Genomic DNA, 15,884 nt, shown 5'->3' with positions numbered 1-15,884 from the left:
ATCACAACATCCAAAGTGGGGGCTCGAACTTACAACCCCCAGATCAAGAGTTGCATGCTACACCAACTGAGCCAACCAGGCACCCCCAAGATTCTCAGTTTTATAACAGATAATCTTCAAAAACTATTGGAAAACCAACAACCTTTGGGTATACTGTTATTCTTCATCTCCATGGGACTTGAGTTACTTGGTCGGAATATTAGCACTTTTTTCCCTAAGATTATTTATTCATTTATTTATTTATTTATTTATTTATTTATTTATTTGAGAGAGAGGGAGAGAGAAAGAGAGAGAGAGCACAAGCTGGGAGAGCAGGAGAGGGAGAAGTAGACTCCCTGCTGAGCAGGGAGCTCAATCCCAGGACCCTGAAATCATGACCCAAGCGGAAGGCAGACACTGAAATGACTGAGCCACCTAGGTGCCCCACCCTTTTTTTTTTTTAAGTAAGCTCTATACTCAAAGTGGGGGTTCAAACTTACAACTCCAAGATCAAGAGTTGCATGTTCTGCCAACTGAGCCAGCCAGGCGCTGCAAATATTAACACTTTTATCTTGCTCTTTTCCCCAGTTTCAGACCCACTAACCTTTTCCTTCTCTTTAAATGTTGCCTCAGGGGTACCTGGGTGGCTCAGTCGGTTGAGTGACTCTTGATTTCAGCTCAGGTCAGGATCTCAGGTCAGGATCTCAGGATCAGGAGAGGAGCCGTGCCTCAGGCTCTGCACTCAGCCGGGAGTCTGCTTGAGATTCTCTCTCTCCTTTCCCTTTGCCCCTCCCCACCCTGAGTGAGAGCAAGCCCACTCTTTCTCTATCTCTAAAAAGATAAATAAATCTTTAAAATAAAAGTTGCCCCAAATTGTTCTTTGTTCCAAGGAAATCACCTGTTTCCCGTCCATCAGGCTGACCTGCAATTGCTTCATTGGCTGAAGCTCACCCTCTTGTCAAAGACCACAGTCCTCCAAAGAACAGGCATCTTAACCTTCACCCAGTGGGGGCGATGACATCAGTTGCCTCTGAATATACCTTCTGTAAGAAGATAGGAACTGTCCTTGGTGCCTGCTAGTCCAGCGTTGCCCCAACTTGAACATGCACACGAATCCCCTAGGATCCAATTAAAATACAGATTCTAACTTAGAAGGTCTGGGCAGAGCTGAGAGTCTGCATTTCAAATAAGCTCCCAGGCAATGCAAATGCGGGTGGTCCATGTACCACATTTGGGGTAGGAAGGAACTTGAGCGTATATCCAGGTGCAAAATAAGAAGGGGAAAGTGCCCGTGATCCAGCGGCCCTACCATGGCCAGACTCAGGTGAGGCAACTGAGGCACCTGGGCTCAACATTGAAGGAGGCTCTTAATCAGGTGCAGCAAATGCACTGCATGACCCTGACAGTGAGCACCTCCTTACATTGTGTGCACAAGGCACCTTGTTTGCCTGCCCTAGTCCCTACCACGTCACATTTTCATGGGTATCCTTTCAGACCACTTTCCCTTTTTTTTTTTTTTTAAGATTTTATTTATTTATTTGACACAGAGAGAGACAGCCAGTGAGAGAGGGAACACAAGCAGGGGGAGTGGGAGAGGAAGAAGCAGGCTCCCGGCAGAGGAGCCCGATGCAGGGCTCGATCCCAGGACTCTGGGATCATGTCTTGAGCCGAAGGCAGGCACTTAATGACTGAGCCACCCAGGCGCCCCTCAGACTACTTTCTAATACACATACAAACAAATGGGGATCACACAGTGTATGATTATGCTATATGTAGTGATACCTATGATATTACCCACACACTACTGTTCTTAGTTGTTCATTTACACCGAAGTGATATTTTGAAAACCTCGAGCTCTGACAATTTTATTTCAAATTCATCTAATAATCCTGTTCCTCTAAAATGTACATTGTTGCTTTCTCTGAGTGGAAGAATTGGGAATGACTATTTTCTTCTTTTTACTTTACTTTCCAAATTTTCCACATGGTACCCACATAACTTTTAATTTATTTTTATCAAAGTACTACACATACAGACTTGGGGAAAAAAAGAAAAGCAATCTGCAAGACTTGTAATGATAAGCAGCAGTTCCTCGCCCCATCACTCCTATCAGATTCACTCAGCAGGAGTAGCTGCTTTCGGGTGGCACAGTCGGTTGAGCATCCAGCTCTTTTTTTTTTTTTTTTTAAGATTTTATTTATTTATGCGACAGAGAGACAGCCAGCGAGAGAGGAAACACAGCAGGGGAGTGGGAGAGGAAGAAGCAGGCTCCCAGCGGAGGAGCCCAATGTGGGACTCGATCCTGGAACTCGATTCTGGAACTCCAGGATCACGCCCAGGTAGACGCTTAACGACTGCGCTACCCAGGCGCCCCGAGCATCCAGCTCTTGATTCGGGCTCAGGTCATGATCTCAGGTTGGACTCTGAGCTCAGCACAGAGTCTGTTTGAGATTCTCTCTTTCTCCGCCTCCTCTCTCTCTCTCTCAAATAAATAAATCTTAAAAAAAAAAAAAAGAAAAGAAAAGCAGCTGTTTTCAACACGTAGTTTTTTCCTATTTATCTCCTTGCTTCTAAATAACAGTGCTGTTTCTGAAATTTTCAGTCTTTGATATTTTTTAATTTCCTCAGTGAAGGTGAGGATGGAACTCAACACAACTTCCACCACAGCTATTCTCCTTAAATCAATATTCAGTGTTTGTAACTGACCCAAAAAAGGCAGAATAATTACTCTGCCTTTTTGTACCACTTTTTGTTTTCCCTGAAGTTAATAATTGCCTCAGTTTTTTTTCTCTTGCAGTTTTGTTTTAAAATATAAATATTGAGGGGCACCTGGGCAACTCAGTCGGTTAAGTGTCTGCCTTCAGCTCAGGTCATAATCCTGGGGTCCTGGGATCAGGGCCCTGCATCAGGCTCCTTGCTCAGTGGGGAGTCTGCTTCTCTCTCTCCCTCTGCTGCTCCCCCTGCTTATGTGCTCTCTCTCTCTCTCTGTCAAATAAATAAATAAATAAATTCTTTAAAAAAAATATATCTTTCACTGGGTTGCCTGGGTGGCTCAGTCGGTTAAGTGTTCAACTCTTGATTTTGGCTCTGGTCATGATTCTCAGGATCTTGAGATCAAACCCCGCCTCCAGCTCCACTCTTGGCATGGAGACTGCTTAAGATTCTCTCTCTCCCTCTGCCCCTTCCGTCTCCCCACCTTGTACTCATTCTCTCTCTCTCAAAAAATAAAAACTAATACAATAAAATATCTATGACTGATTTATCTGCAGGCTCTCTGTCAACACTGGAAAATATTTTTCTCGGATTCTGGTTAAACTCACAGTCTATCAGCCCCAGTTTTTTCTCTAGGGTTATCCTTCCTGGAGCTCTCTGTGTAAGTCAGGGTTCTCCAGAGTAACAGAAGGAATAGGATAGAAAGAGAGAGATTTGTTTTAAGGAACTGGCTCACACGATTATGGGGGCCGGCAAGTCCTAAATCAGTAGGGCAGGCTGGCAGGCAGGAAATCCAGGCAAGAGTTGCCGTTGCAGTCTTGAGTCTGAAGTCCACAGGGTAGGCCAGCAGGCTGGAAACTCAGGCAGGATTTCTATGTTGTCATCTTGAGGCAGAATTGCTTCTTCCGGGGCGCCTGGGTGGCACAGTGGTTAAGCGTCTGCCTTCGGCTCAGGGCGTGATCCCAGTGTTGTGGGATCGAGCCCCACATCAGGCTCTTCCGCTATGAGCCTGCTTCTTCCTCTCCCACTCCCCCTGCTTGTGTTCCCTCTCTCGCTGGCTGTCTCTATCTCTGTCAAATAAATAAAATCCTTAAAAAAAATAAATAATTGCTTCTTCCTTTGGATACCTCAGCCTTTGCATGTAAGGCCTTCAATGGACTGGATGAGACCCACCTACCTTATAGAAGGTAACCTGCTTAATTTAAAGTCAAAGGATTATTAAGTGTTAATTGTAACTAAAATATACTTTGACAGCAACATTTAGACTAGTGTTTGACCAGTTCGAACACCATAGCCTAGCCAAGTTGACCCATGAAATTAACCATCCTCCTAAGTGATCTCTCTCTTACCATAGTTTTGTTTTCTCATTAGTGTTCCCCTCCCACTCAATTTCATAGGCCTTCCCCTTTAAAAATCTACTGTAATATTTAAATATTGGGAGAGTAGTGGGCACCTCCTCCAGCCCCATCCAGCTGCCTTCTCATGTCCATTTCTCTCCCATGGTCCTAGGAGAGCAGAAGGGACAGTGCGGAGCTCACACAGCATATACTATGAGATAACTGCCAATAACCATGCATAGCCAGGAGAAAGAGAATTTATTCGCAGCTGCAGTCCTGCAGGAAGCATTCGTATAATTGACTGGGCCTGCCACAGCTGTCTGATCTTTTTTATCCCAATGCTTAGGCTTCAAACCTGAAAACCTCAAAGTAAAGAAAGCACTAAAGGCAAACGTAGCTTTTCATATGGTTTCTTGGATGCAGACTTACAAGTATGCCTAAGCATAAAACAATAATAGCTTTGATCATATGATTTTGCCTGCTTAGAGATTTTTATTTTCTTTAAACTGCTTAATGATGGGGCCAAAATAATTGAGAAGTCTTAAGAAATAGATTTTAAATTAATTTTTCCCAAATGACTGTGCACACCCTTGTGCATGTGGGTGTGTGTCATGATGAGTCAATGCTTCTCTGGGAACTGAGGGTGAAGAATCTCAAAAACGAAGGATGCGAAGCATGGCAGGTTCAGTAACCAAACGGTGCATAAACTTTTCTCGCCTACCATTTGGTAGTGAAAATATTAGGAGGGAAGAAATTATACAAACCTATGGAGAAGGGAAAGAAAGAGAACAATACTTGCCGAACAAAAAGAGTGATGAAAACAAGCTCCCCAAAGAAAAAAATACACGTGTTCTTAGCCAAAAGGCCGAGAAGCGATCCCCAAAGGAAAATAAATCAAAACCAGAAGTGAAAGGGGTAAGATGTCACTGACCTCACTGTGCTTAGATGGGAACCTTCCTGTAAAACAAGGGAGTTCCTGAGGTTTCCACTGTTGAAAGGTGTTCTTTTCATTGGTGGAGTGGAGAGCTGCGAGAGTCAAGACTCTCAGGCTCCCTTAGGTATGTACTAAGTCTTCCCATATTCGCAGAGGCCCCAGAACTGTCCTGCCCACTGATGGCTGATATCATACATTCCCTAAAAATGGAGGCGTGTCAATCCCTTTTGTTCCCAATAGAGTTAATCCCATTTGCTCCATAACAGAGAAGACACACCAAAATGTTCTATATCCGTAAGTTTGAAACGTGCTGGGTTAAGTACAATTATGTGAGTTTCTTTATGGCAGACCTTCTCAGGACCTTTAATAACATTGTGACTCCCCATCGGGGACATTTATTATACAAGATTCTATAGATGTATTTGAGATGTTTCATGGATCACTAGTTAACATTTCCCTAAACTAGTGCTCTGAGGAACACAGAACTAGATAGTTAACCACCATGGTGTGTGTGTGTGTGTGTGTGTGTGTGTGTGTGTGTGTGTTGTTATAGGAGAGAGGGCCAAGATCACCTGCTAGTTCTTGTGTAGCTTCTGATCAAAGGAGCAAAACGACATCCAACAGCCTGTTACCATCTCCTGGCTTTGAACTATGATCTCATCAATTTCCCTTTAGTTCTAAATTGCTAACAACTGTTTTGGAATCCAACGTCCAAGCTAAAAGGGAACCTAGAGATCACTTCAACTAATCCTTCCATTTTACAGATGTGAAACAGGCCTATGGACAAGAATTAGGGTAAGCAAATAATGAATCATGGAACATTACATCAAAAACTAAGGATATGCTGTGTGGTGACTAACATAACATAATAAAAAATTATTATTAAAAAAAAAGAATTAGGTTGCCCAAAGTCATGGGTACATTAAATTGCAAAGTTCTGCTAGAGCCAGGTTTCCTGACTTCCTGTCCACTGATCTTTCTCCTGCTCTCTGGTGCCTCCCCATATGATTGAGTCCACAGACTAGCAGTGGGCTGTCATGGCACAATTCTGACAAATCTGCCTATTATCAAAAATGAGATCTAAGCCAGCTGATGGCCCCCACGATCTCTAACAAACCTCAATGTGATAAAATAATTCAGACAGTCACAATCCCTGGCATTTGAAGCAGCAGGATCTGACCTGCGGTTTCAACACCAGATTCTTCATTTATCTCTGAGGCCACAGCTTCATGATGTCTTCCTTGAAAACTGAATTTTAAGTAATGTAGATGTCATGCCCATCTCTCCTTATAAAGTTTTATTTTTAAAAAAATATTTATTTATTTGACAGAGAGAGAGAGAGAGAGCACAGCAGGGGGAGGGGAGAGGGAAAGGGAGAAGCAGGCTCCCCACTGAGCAGGGAGCCCAATGCAGGGCTTGATCCCAGGACCCTGGAATCATGACCTGAGCTGAAGGCAGATGCCTAATCGACTCAGCCACCCAGGCGTCCCTCTCCTTATAAAGTTTTAAAATAGGGTTTGGAGTGTGGAGCCCAATGTGGGACTCGAACTCACCACCCTGAGATCAGGACCTGAGGTGAAATCAAGAGTCAGATGTCAACCACTGAGCCACCCAGGCACCCCAAAGAGGTTTTTCTTTTTTTTTTAAGTTTGCTCATTTATGTATGTATTTATTTATTTTTAGTAATCTCTGCACCCAACGTGGGGCAACCTGAGATCAAGAGCCTCGCACTCCTTGGACTGAGCCAGACAGGTGCCCCTCCTTCCAGAGTTCTTTACGCACATATGGAGAGAGAGTCATTTTTCTCCTTATTTACACAAATGGCATGATCTCTTAATTAGGCAAGTCTCTTCCCATTCAGGCCTTAGTTCCCCCGTTTATAAAGAAAGGATACTGTACGAACTCCCTCCACCCGCCCTCTGACATTCTCACATGCTGGGCATGCATTAAGCCCCCTGCTACTCACTCTGCCCCTCTTGATAATATTTGGCCTTTTGGAAAGTCACACTTGCATGGCTGGTTCTGTCAGTTGACCTCAAATTTAGAACACTCGGGGTGTGGTTTATAGACTCCAGTATTTCATGCTTTAAGAAAATCCGGGACGCAAATGTCAACATTTCCAAAGCAAATGAGGGAGTGGCTGTTTGTATTACAAACGAACCTTGCAAAGTGATTCACCAGAGGCTTCTTCTATGTATTTACATATATTTTATTCATTAAACAAATAATACTTATGCTTGCTACAAAATACAAAAGAGTGCACAATGGAAGTGCCCCACCTTCATCCCTGGTCACCAAGCTCTCCTCCCCACGGGTCACCTCTGTTGTCCGTGTCTTGCGTATCTTTCCATAGTTGCTGCATCTGCAAACATATCCACATATATCCTTTTTTGGACCCAGCATTCTAAACACACTGTTTTGCACCTTATACTTTTTCACTGAAAGAAAACATCTCGGAAATCCTTTCGTCTCAGGACAAATAAAACTGCCTCCTTTTTTAAGGGTTGTATAATGTTCCAATGACTGACACACCAAACGAATTAATCTAAAAGGGGTTCTTTTCAATAGTGAACTCTATCAGTCCCCCGGCAATCTGATTTCATCCCTGAAGTCCTCTGTTCAGCTGCCCTGTGTTGTAGGAACGAAATTCAGGGCGCTTCGTTTTGTGCGGGAAGTGCAATCCGAGGAGGCATCCAGGCCTACGGGCTGACGTGTGCCAAGCAGAAACGCACTAGTGTTTTCACCTCCGAACTCCTAAGCTTGAATCTCAGATTGCTTCAAGACTCTCAAAGCTTAATCTTCCTAATTTTTAGAATAAGATTCTCCTAGGGCACCTGGGTGGCTCCGTCGGTTAAGTGTCTGCTTCCGGCTCAGGTCATGATCCCAGGGTCCTCAAATCGAGCCCCGAGTCAGGCTCCTGGCTCAACGGGAAGTCTGCTTCTCCCTCTCCCTCTGCTCGTGCTCTCTCTCTCTCGCACTTGCTACTCTCTCTCAAATAAATAAAATCTCCTCTCCTTTTTTTTTTTAGATTTTATTTATTTATTTGTCAGAGAAAGAGAGCACGAGCAGGGAGAGAGGCAGGCAGAGGGAGAAGCAGGCACCCAGCTGAGCAGGGAGCCCGATGTAGGACTCGATCCCAGGACCCTTGGATCATGACCTGAGCGAAAGGCAGATGCTTAACCACCTGAGCCACCCAGGCGCCCCTAAACAAAATCTTAAAAAAAAAAAAAAAAGAATAAGATTTTCCCTCTGCCTAATTTTTAGAATAAGCTTATCTCCCTCTCTCCCTTTTCCTCCCTCCCTCTCCCCCACTTTCTCTCCGCACCCTTTCCTCATTACTGAAAGCTGAACAATCTAACGTAGCTTTTTTTTTTTTAAGCACTTAGGTTTTGAAACTTCCCTCATTCTCCAAAGCTCTGACTAACCCCCCTAATGACCACTGGCAGCTCTTACCCTGGGTGGTTCCCAGCTCTGCCCTCACAACAATAAAACTCCTCTACTGTCATACTCACTCTAAGAACAAGAAAACCTTGGGGCACCTGGGTGGCTCAGTTGGTTGGGCTTCTGCCTTCAGCTCAGATCATGATCCTGGGGTTCTGGGATCGAGCCCCGCATTGGGCACCCTGCTCAGTAGGGAGTCTACTCCCTCTCCCTCTGACCCTCCCCCCTGCTCATGCTCTTGCTCGCTCGCTCTCTCTCTCAAATGAATAAATTAAAAAATCTTAAAAAAAAAAAGAATAAGAAAACCTTGATCAGAGGCAGGCGATGATGATAACAGCCCCCTCCTGCCTTCAGGGTAGCCATGGGACCCAGACAGCCTTTACCATCATCCATTCACCACAAGAGATGTACAAATATTGTTTTTCTTTTTAAGATTTTTATTTATTGGGGCGCCTGGGTGGCACAGCGGTTAAGCGTCTGCCTTCGGCTCAGGGCGTGATCCCGGCGTTGTGGGATCGAGCCCCGCATCAGGCTCCTCCGCTATGAGCCTCCTTCTTCCTCTCCCACTCCCCCTGCTTGTGTTCCCTCTCTCGCTGGCTGTCTCTGTGTTAAATAAATAAATAAAATCTTTAAAAAAAAAAAAGATTTTTATTTATTTAGGGGCACCTGGGTGGCTCAGTCAGTTATGCGTCTGACTCTTGTTTCGGCTCAGGTCGTGATCTTGGGGTCATGGGATTGAGCCCTGCGTTGGGCTCTGTGCTCAGCGCAGAGTCTGCTTAGGATTCTCTCCCCTCCCTCTCTCTGCCCCTCCTCCTGCTCTCGCTCTCTCTCTCTCAAATAAATCTTTTTTTAAAGTTTATTTATTTATATACTTACTTATTTTTAAAATTTATATTTGAGGGGCGCCTGGGTGGCTCAGTCATTAAGCATCTGCCTTCAGCTCAGGTCATGATCCCAGGTCCTGGGATCGAGCCCCGCAGCGGGCTCCCTGCTCCGCTGGAAGCCTGCTTCTTCCTCTCCCACTCCCCCTGGTTGTGTTCCCTCTCTCGCTGCCTGTCTCTCTCTCTGTCAAATAAATAAATAAAATCTTTAAAAAAAATTTATATTTGAAAAAAAGATTTATTTGGGGGGGAGAGAGCATGGTGGGGGGGGAAGAGGGAGAAGGAGAAGCAGACTACCCACTGAGTGCGGAGCCCAACAGGGCAGGGTTCCCAGGACCCCAAGACCATGACCTAAGCCAAAGCCAAAGGCAGATGCTTAACCAACTGAGCCACTCAGGCACCCCAAATATTATTGTTTTTTTTAGCGTGTGACCATGAGAATGGTCGAGGAGCCCTGATGAGCATGAGAGGAAACACTGTCCTTAGCACGGTTTGGCACGTGGTGTGATCTGGTGAATATGATTGATTACTTGGTTGAATAATTTAATCGGGCCCTGGGAACTCAATAGAGAGTGGGCATTATGATTACTATATATCTTCTCACTTTTTTTTGTGCCCCAACCCAAAGAAAGAAGACATGACACCCACAGGTATGTTATAATCCTAATCCTAGTTGACCTCTTATTTCACTTACTTATTATATTTGCTTCCCTTCGTTCTGTGATACGATGTTCTGCTCTGCTTCCTACCTCGGCATCTCCTCGGCTGATTCTTCTTCCTCTGCTGGGCCTTTAGATGTTGAACTTTTTCCAGGTTTGGCTCTTTCTCCTCTTCTCTCTCCCTGAGCCACGTCAATGACTCCTGGGCAAACCCAGTTCTGATGAACCCCAGATCGATGGTTTCAGCCCATATCCTTTCTCTAAGACCCATGAACCCACCTGCCTCTCTGTCAGCCCTTCTTGAATGGACTGAGAGGAAGCATCTGCCACCTAGAGGAACGAGAGCTCACGATAGGAATAGAAGGACTGAAATAACAAGGTGTTCTGTGCGCATCTAGAATTTGTACCCACTCTACTAGATATTTCAAATCTTTTCCATCTTCTTTAATTCTTTATTTTTTCCAACCTTCCCACCCACCAACCCATCGCAATTAGCACATCCTATCACTTCCCACTTCCCAGAGACCATCAGACAGCTCCCTCACCTTCTGCCACCAAACCTACAGATACCTACACTCTCAACATTTTCTCCTCCTACTTGGGCCAATTTCCTACAGGGGCTTTGGTTTATGTCACTTCTAGTTCCTCAGGGGTCCTTTGCTACTGAATGTCTACCCTCTCTCCCCTCTCTCCTCCCCACTCTTCTTGCTGCCTCCTAGCAATGTTTATGCATATTCAAAGGCTCCCCAACTTAAAAGCCTCTTCCTTTGACCCCATATCTGGCTCCCACCTACTGCCCTTTACCATTCCTTTCACAGCCAAATTTCATGAAAGAGTTGTCTCTGTTTACCCTCTTTAGTTCTACACCTCCCACATGTCTCAGCCTCCTGCAATTTTGCTTTTCCCCCCTCCATCTGCTGACTATCCTTGACAAAGTCAACACCAATGTCTTCTCTATTCTTTAAATCCAGTGGTTTTCACGTCGCTTGACCTCTCTGCAGGGTTCGCCACCACCGGCCAGTCCCTTCTCCTTGTTTCATTGCTCTTTTCCTTTTGACAACATTTCACAGATGGTCCTGGGTGGCTCACCAGGTCAATACCAGCCCAGGGGCTGAATTTGCGTCCTACCTTCACAAACGCCTCGTTATCTCAAACTCACCCTCAGCTCAAGGCACCCTTCCCTTTTCCCCCAGACCTTTCTGCACAGTTCCCTGTGTTCTGCCTGAGTAGCAATTATCACAGATTGCAATGAGACATGTTAGGGTCATTCTACACTCCCAGCTTTCCCCCTGAGCTGTATCTAATATCCAGGGACTGCTGTCGTGGCAAGACACCGGGGAGGGCGCCTTTCTGCTCCCGTCTATCACCAGCTGTGCTGTCCAGACAAAATGTACCAAGGGCTCACAGTCCTCATGAATACTAGTTTAAAAGCATCTGAATGTCCTCCTTCACACTCCTGATACATTGCAATTGTTTTTCCTATGTTTCCCCAGACTTTGTCCAAAGCGATCACTGGAGATGATTAAAGCAGCAGTCCCTGAGAGCGGCCTGATGGTGGCCACACAGCCTCTCGGTATGAAATTTCACCTCACAGCAACCGCTGAAGCCACCAGAACTGTTATCGGGTCATTCCCCTCATCCTCGTTCCTAACTCCCACCCCAGAAGGCCTGGTCCAGTTGTGGGGAACACAGCACGGCACCAGGAATATACAAGCTTCTGAGTTCTCCACTCACGATCTCCTCAGTCGGGGGACCCTGATCTGCCCTAGAGGTCAAACCTTGAGTGTTGTCTTTTCAAGAGTCTTTTCTGTTTCCCACAGGGTCCTGGCTCCAAAGCCCCAGGAAAAGACTCCTCTTTCAGCTGGGTCCGCCCTGCCTTGAATTGAGGCGACAAAGATTTAGTTCACCAAATGGGCAAAAAGGCCATGGAGAAAAGAAAATCCTGGGGACAGAAGCCATCAGTGGATATTCCAAAGGAGCCCCCTGACGCAGTACTGTGGATATTGAGAATCTAAAGAAATACCGGTTTGGAGATAATAGATGACTCCAGAACTGCCTGATGTCTGTAGTCAATGAACAGATACGGCAGCAGAAAAAAAATCATTTTGCCAGAGAGTAGAAAAAGAAGAGCCATTTCATCTTCAGCATTAGAGAGATATTTCTGGAGGAAAATGTGAAGATTCTGTGGTGGTTGAATTGCAGAGGGTATGAGTCATTTGTAAATATTAAGGAAAATAAAACATGTACTTGTGCCTAAATGTAGCTAGCAAGAAATAATCACCCACATATCTCCCTTTCATCATCTAATTAATCTAATTACCTCCTACCATCTCTTGACCTTTCTCTTCCCACATATCCCTATTTACTGTGTATTACCTCAATGAAACAGCACCATCACCCCAAACAAAACAATCCACAGCTAACCAAGAGAAGCCACATGTTTGAGAAAGAGTCCCATTATATTTCTGTATTAACACAGCTCTTTTTTTTTTTTTTTTAAATCTCAAACCCTAGAAGGAGAATATAAGATGCGAGTCGAAGGCAAAGTGACCTCATGCTTTCCTTCCAATACTTCTGGTTCTCGATGGGGCAGGAAGCCAACTCCAGAAGCCTCTTGCTTTGTGATAATCCTTCAGGACACGGCAACACAAGAAGCACAAAGTGTCTGCCTGAAGGTGGCTAAAACTCGACACGGGCCAGGATGGGGTCTATGCAGCTGCCTTCTCTCTCCCCACCAGAATGCACCTTGAAATCTGCCTCTCTTTGACTCATGGAGAAAGACTTAAAAATGGTTAAATCTCTTTTCTTCTTGTTGACATCCACACAGTGCAAAGCTGGCCTTTAGGGGCCCCAGGCAGATGACTTTCTCCCGGGATACTCTATCTGCCTTTGTTTTTAGATGCTCTGTTTTTTTGTTCTTACTTAGACTTCCCTTTGGAAAAACCAAAATAATTGGACTCTGGGGAGAGTTACGTTGCAGAGCTGAGGCTTTAAATGAACTGACGAACTACTTGTCTCCACATCATGTTTTTCATTTCAAAACCCTGGTTAGAACCTGGCTTCTAATTGGAGTATTCTGTTTTTTCCACCATCATCATTATATTATTGTTAAGAATCCCTTATTGCATATCTACTCAATAAACCTTGTGCCAGGCCCTCCAGCAGATCCCCTGGCATCCATTAAGAGGCAAGCATTGTTAACCCTATTTCAGAGATCTGAACATGAAAGAAAGGGCCAGTGAGGGGCAGACAGAGGCAAATTAAACAGGAAACTAATGAAACTAAGGAAACTGAAGGTATCCTCTCTTCCATGGGTCTCTTTCCAGACCCTGCATCTAATTCTGTATCCATAAGCTTTGCTCTTCTTCTTAAAAGGAGCTTTCAATATTGTACAAGCTTCAGTCCCCACCAAATCTGGTTCTGTCCATGCCGCGGAGCCAGTGTCTGAACCTAGAATTATCTGACTTTGAGGTCTATGCCCTTCACACACAACTCTCATTCATCATGAAGTGCAAAAGTCAGAAAATAGGCTCCCTAAATCCGCATCACCTTGAATACACCAATACCCTTAACAGAGCACTCTGTTCAAATGCTACAGGAATCACTTGTTTGGAGAATCGGAGACAGGTATCAGCAGACACTCATTTCTCACCATGTGTCTGGTGGGATGAGAGGCATGTGAGAGAGTGGTTCAAAGGGCAGGCTTTGGGGCTGACTCCCTGGGTTAGAATTCTGGTTCTCCCACTTCATCCTTAGCTGTGTGTGCTTTGGCAAGTTACTTAACCTCTCTGCGTCAGAATTTCCTCTTCTGAAAAATAGGTACAAAAATAGTTCCTACCGCATAGGAATTTACGCATGCCTGTGTGTACTAGAAGAGCTAAAAGGGTTTTTCAAACTGCAGGTCAAGACCCATTAGTGGATCATGAAATCAATTGAATAAGTGAACCAGCATTTTTTTTAATGAAGTAAAATCAGAATACATTTTAAGAGAAGATAACAGAATGCATTACACACAGTCAGGGTAGGTGACTGTTTTCTGAAAGCTTTTGTTTCCATTGCATATAGTCCGAAATAGATATGCATGAGAGTGCTGCATTGCTCTGTAAATGTTTTTGTGAGTCCCCTGGATGAATACAGGCAAAGCGATTAGAAGTACACGGAGCACTTTGTGAACACTCAGGCCGTGTTAGTTACTACCATAGTGGTGGACCCAGCGAAGTAGCCATAGGCGTGTTTAATAGCCCTAATGCTTTATCTGTACTTCCTGTTGTCTCGTGTAATCCTAATATTCCTTTACAAGCAATGTTCTGTTCGTATAAAATTCTGCATGTGCAGAGGAGAAAGTTAAAAAATCCAAGTAGGCAAAAACAAGAGACTAGCATCATCCCATCATCAGAGATCACCACTGTTAAGATCTGAGTAAAAATCAATCTGTATCTTTTTCTATATACACAGTTTTTAATTAACTAAAATTATCTCCTTCATATTATTCTGTAACCTTTTTTTCAGTCACCAACCTCTTCCTCTTCACTCTTGCAAACTTTCATTTTATCTAATATCCAAACTATATTCAAACTTCCCCTAAAATGTCCTTATCAGCAATTTTCTTTTTTGAGAGCGAGAGAACGAGAGCACAGACATAGGGTGGGGAGTTGGGGAGAGAGGAGCAGGCAGAGGGAAAAGACTCCCTACTGAGCGAGGAGCCTGATGTGGGACTTGATCCCAGGACTCTGGGGTCATGACCTGAGCCCAACGAAGGCAGCCGCTTAACCGACTGAGCCACCCAGGCGCCCCTCAGCAAATCTGTGGAAACCCGTATGGGTGCAGTACTGCTCGATGACCTGGTTGTTATGATCCTCAGTGGCTTCTCCTTTCATCATGACATTGACTTTCAGAGAGAACAGGCCAAGTGTCCTGCAGAACATTCCACTTTCTGATTTCTCTCTTTCCTTCCTTGTGCCAGTGTTTAGCTTGCACCTTGAACTGACTGTAAGTTAAAAGTTGTATCTAGGGGCACCTGGCGGGCTCAGTCAGTCGAGCATGTGACTCTTGATCTCAGGGTCATTGAGTTCAAGCCCCACGTAGGGCATAGAGCTTACTTTAAAACAACAAAAAAAGTTGTATCTAAAGATGTGAGAGACTCAATTTAGACATTTTGCCTAGGGGCGCCTGGGTGGCTCAGTCATTAAGCATCTGCCTCTGACTCAGGTTATGATGCCTAGGTCGTGGGATCAAGCCCTGCATCGGCTTCTCCCTCTCCTGCTCCCCCTGCTGTGTTCCCTCTCTCGCTGTCTCTCTCTCTGTCAAATAAACAAATAAAATCTTTTTAAAAAATTAAAAAATAAACATTTTGGCTAGACTACACTTTAAGTAGTGTTGTGTATTCATATCACATCATCAGAAGACACCTAGTATCTAGACCCACTACGGATGCTAAAATTCACCAGTCTCCAGGGAATGACAGTCAGATTCTCCCACAATATGATCACATCTACTCCACCTCCAATCCGAGACTGAAAATGAACCAATAGGGTATTAACTGACCCTATTTGTACATTCAGTTTTCTATCAACCATTTAATTGTGTTTTTTTATGATTTTATTTATTTATTTGACAGAGAGAGAGCAGGAGAGAGTACAAGCTGGGGGAGCAGCAGGGAGAGGGAGAAACAGGCCCCCGGCTGAGCAGGGAGCCCAACTGCTCAGGACCTGAGCGGAAGGCAGACACTTAACCGACTGAGCCACCCAGGCGCCCCTCAACCACCCAATTTTTAACAGCTTCATTTAGGTATAATTGACATGCAATGAAAGGCACATTTTTAAAGGGTACTGTGTTGATTTTCTATTGCTGCTATGAAAATTATCACAAACTTAATAGGTTAAAACAGCACAAAATGTATTTTCTTACAGTTCTGTGGGTTCAAGTTTCAACACGGGCCTCA

The sequence above is a fragment of the Ursus maritimus genome, unplaced genomic scaffold (genome assembly GCF_017311325.1).
Source record: "Ursus maritimus isolate PB19 unplaced genomic scaffold, ASM1731132v1 scaffold_30, whole genome shotgun sequence".
In the NCBI taxonomy this organism is placed as follows: domain Eukaryota; kingdom Metazoa; phylum Chordata; class Mammalia; order Carnivora; family Ursidae; genus Ursus; species Ursus maritimus.
The sequence above is the reverse complement of the archived record's forward strand: the minus strand, read 5'-3'. Positions refer to the sequence as shown.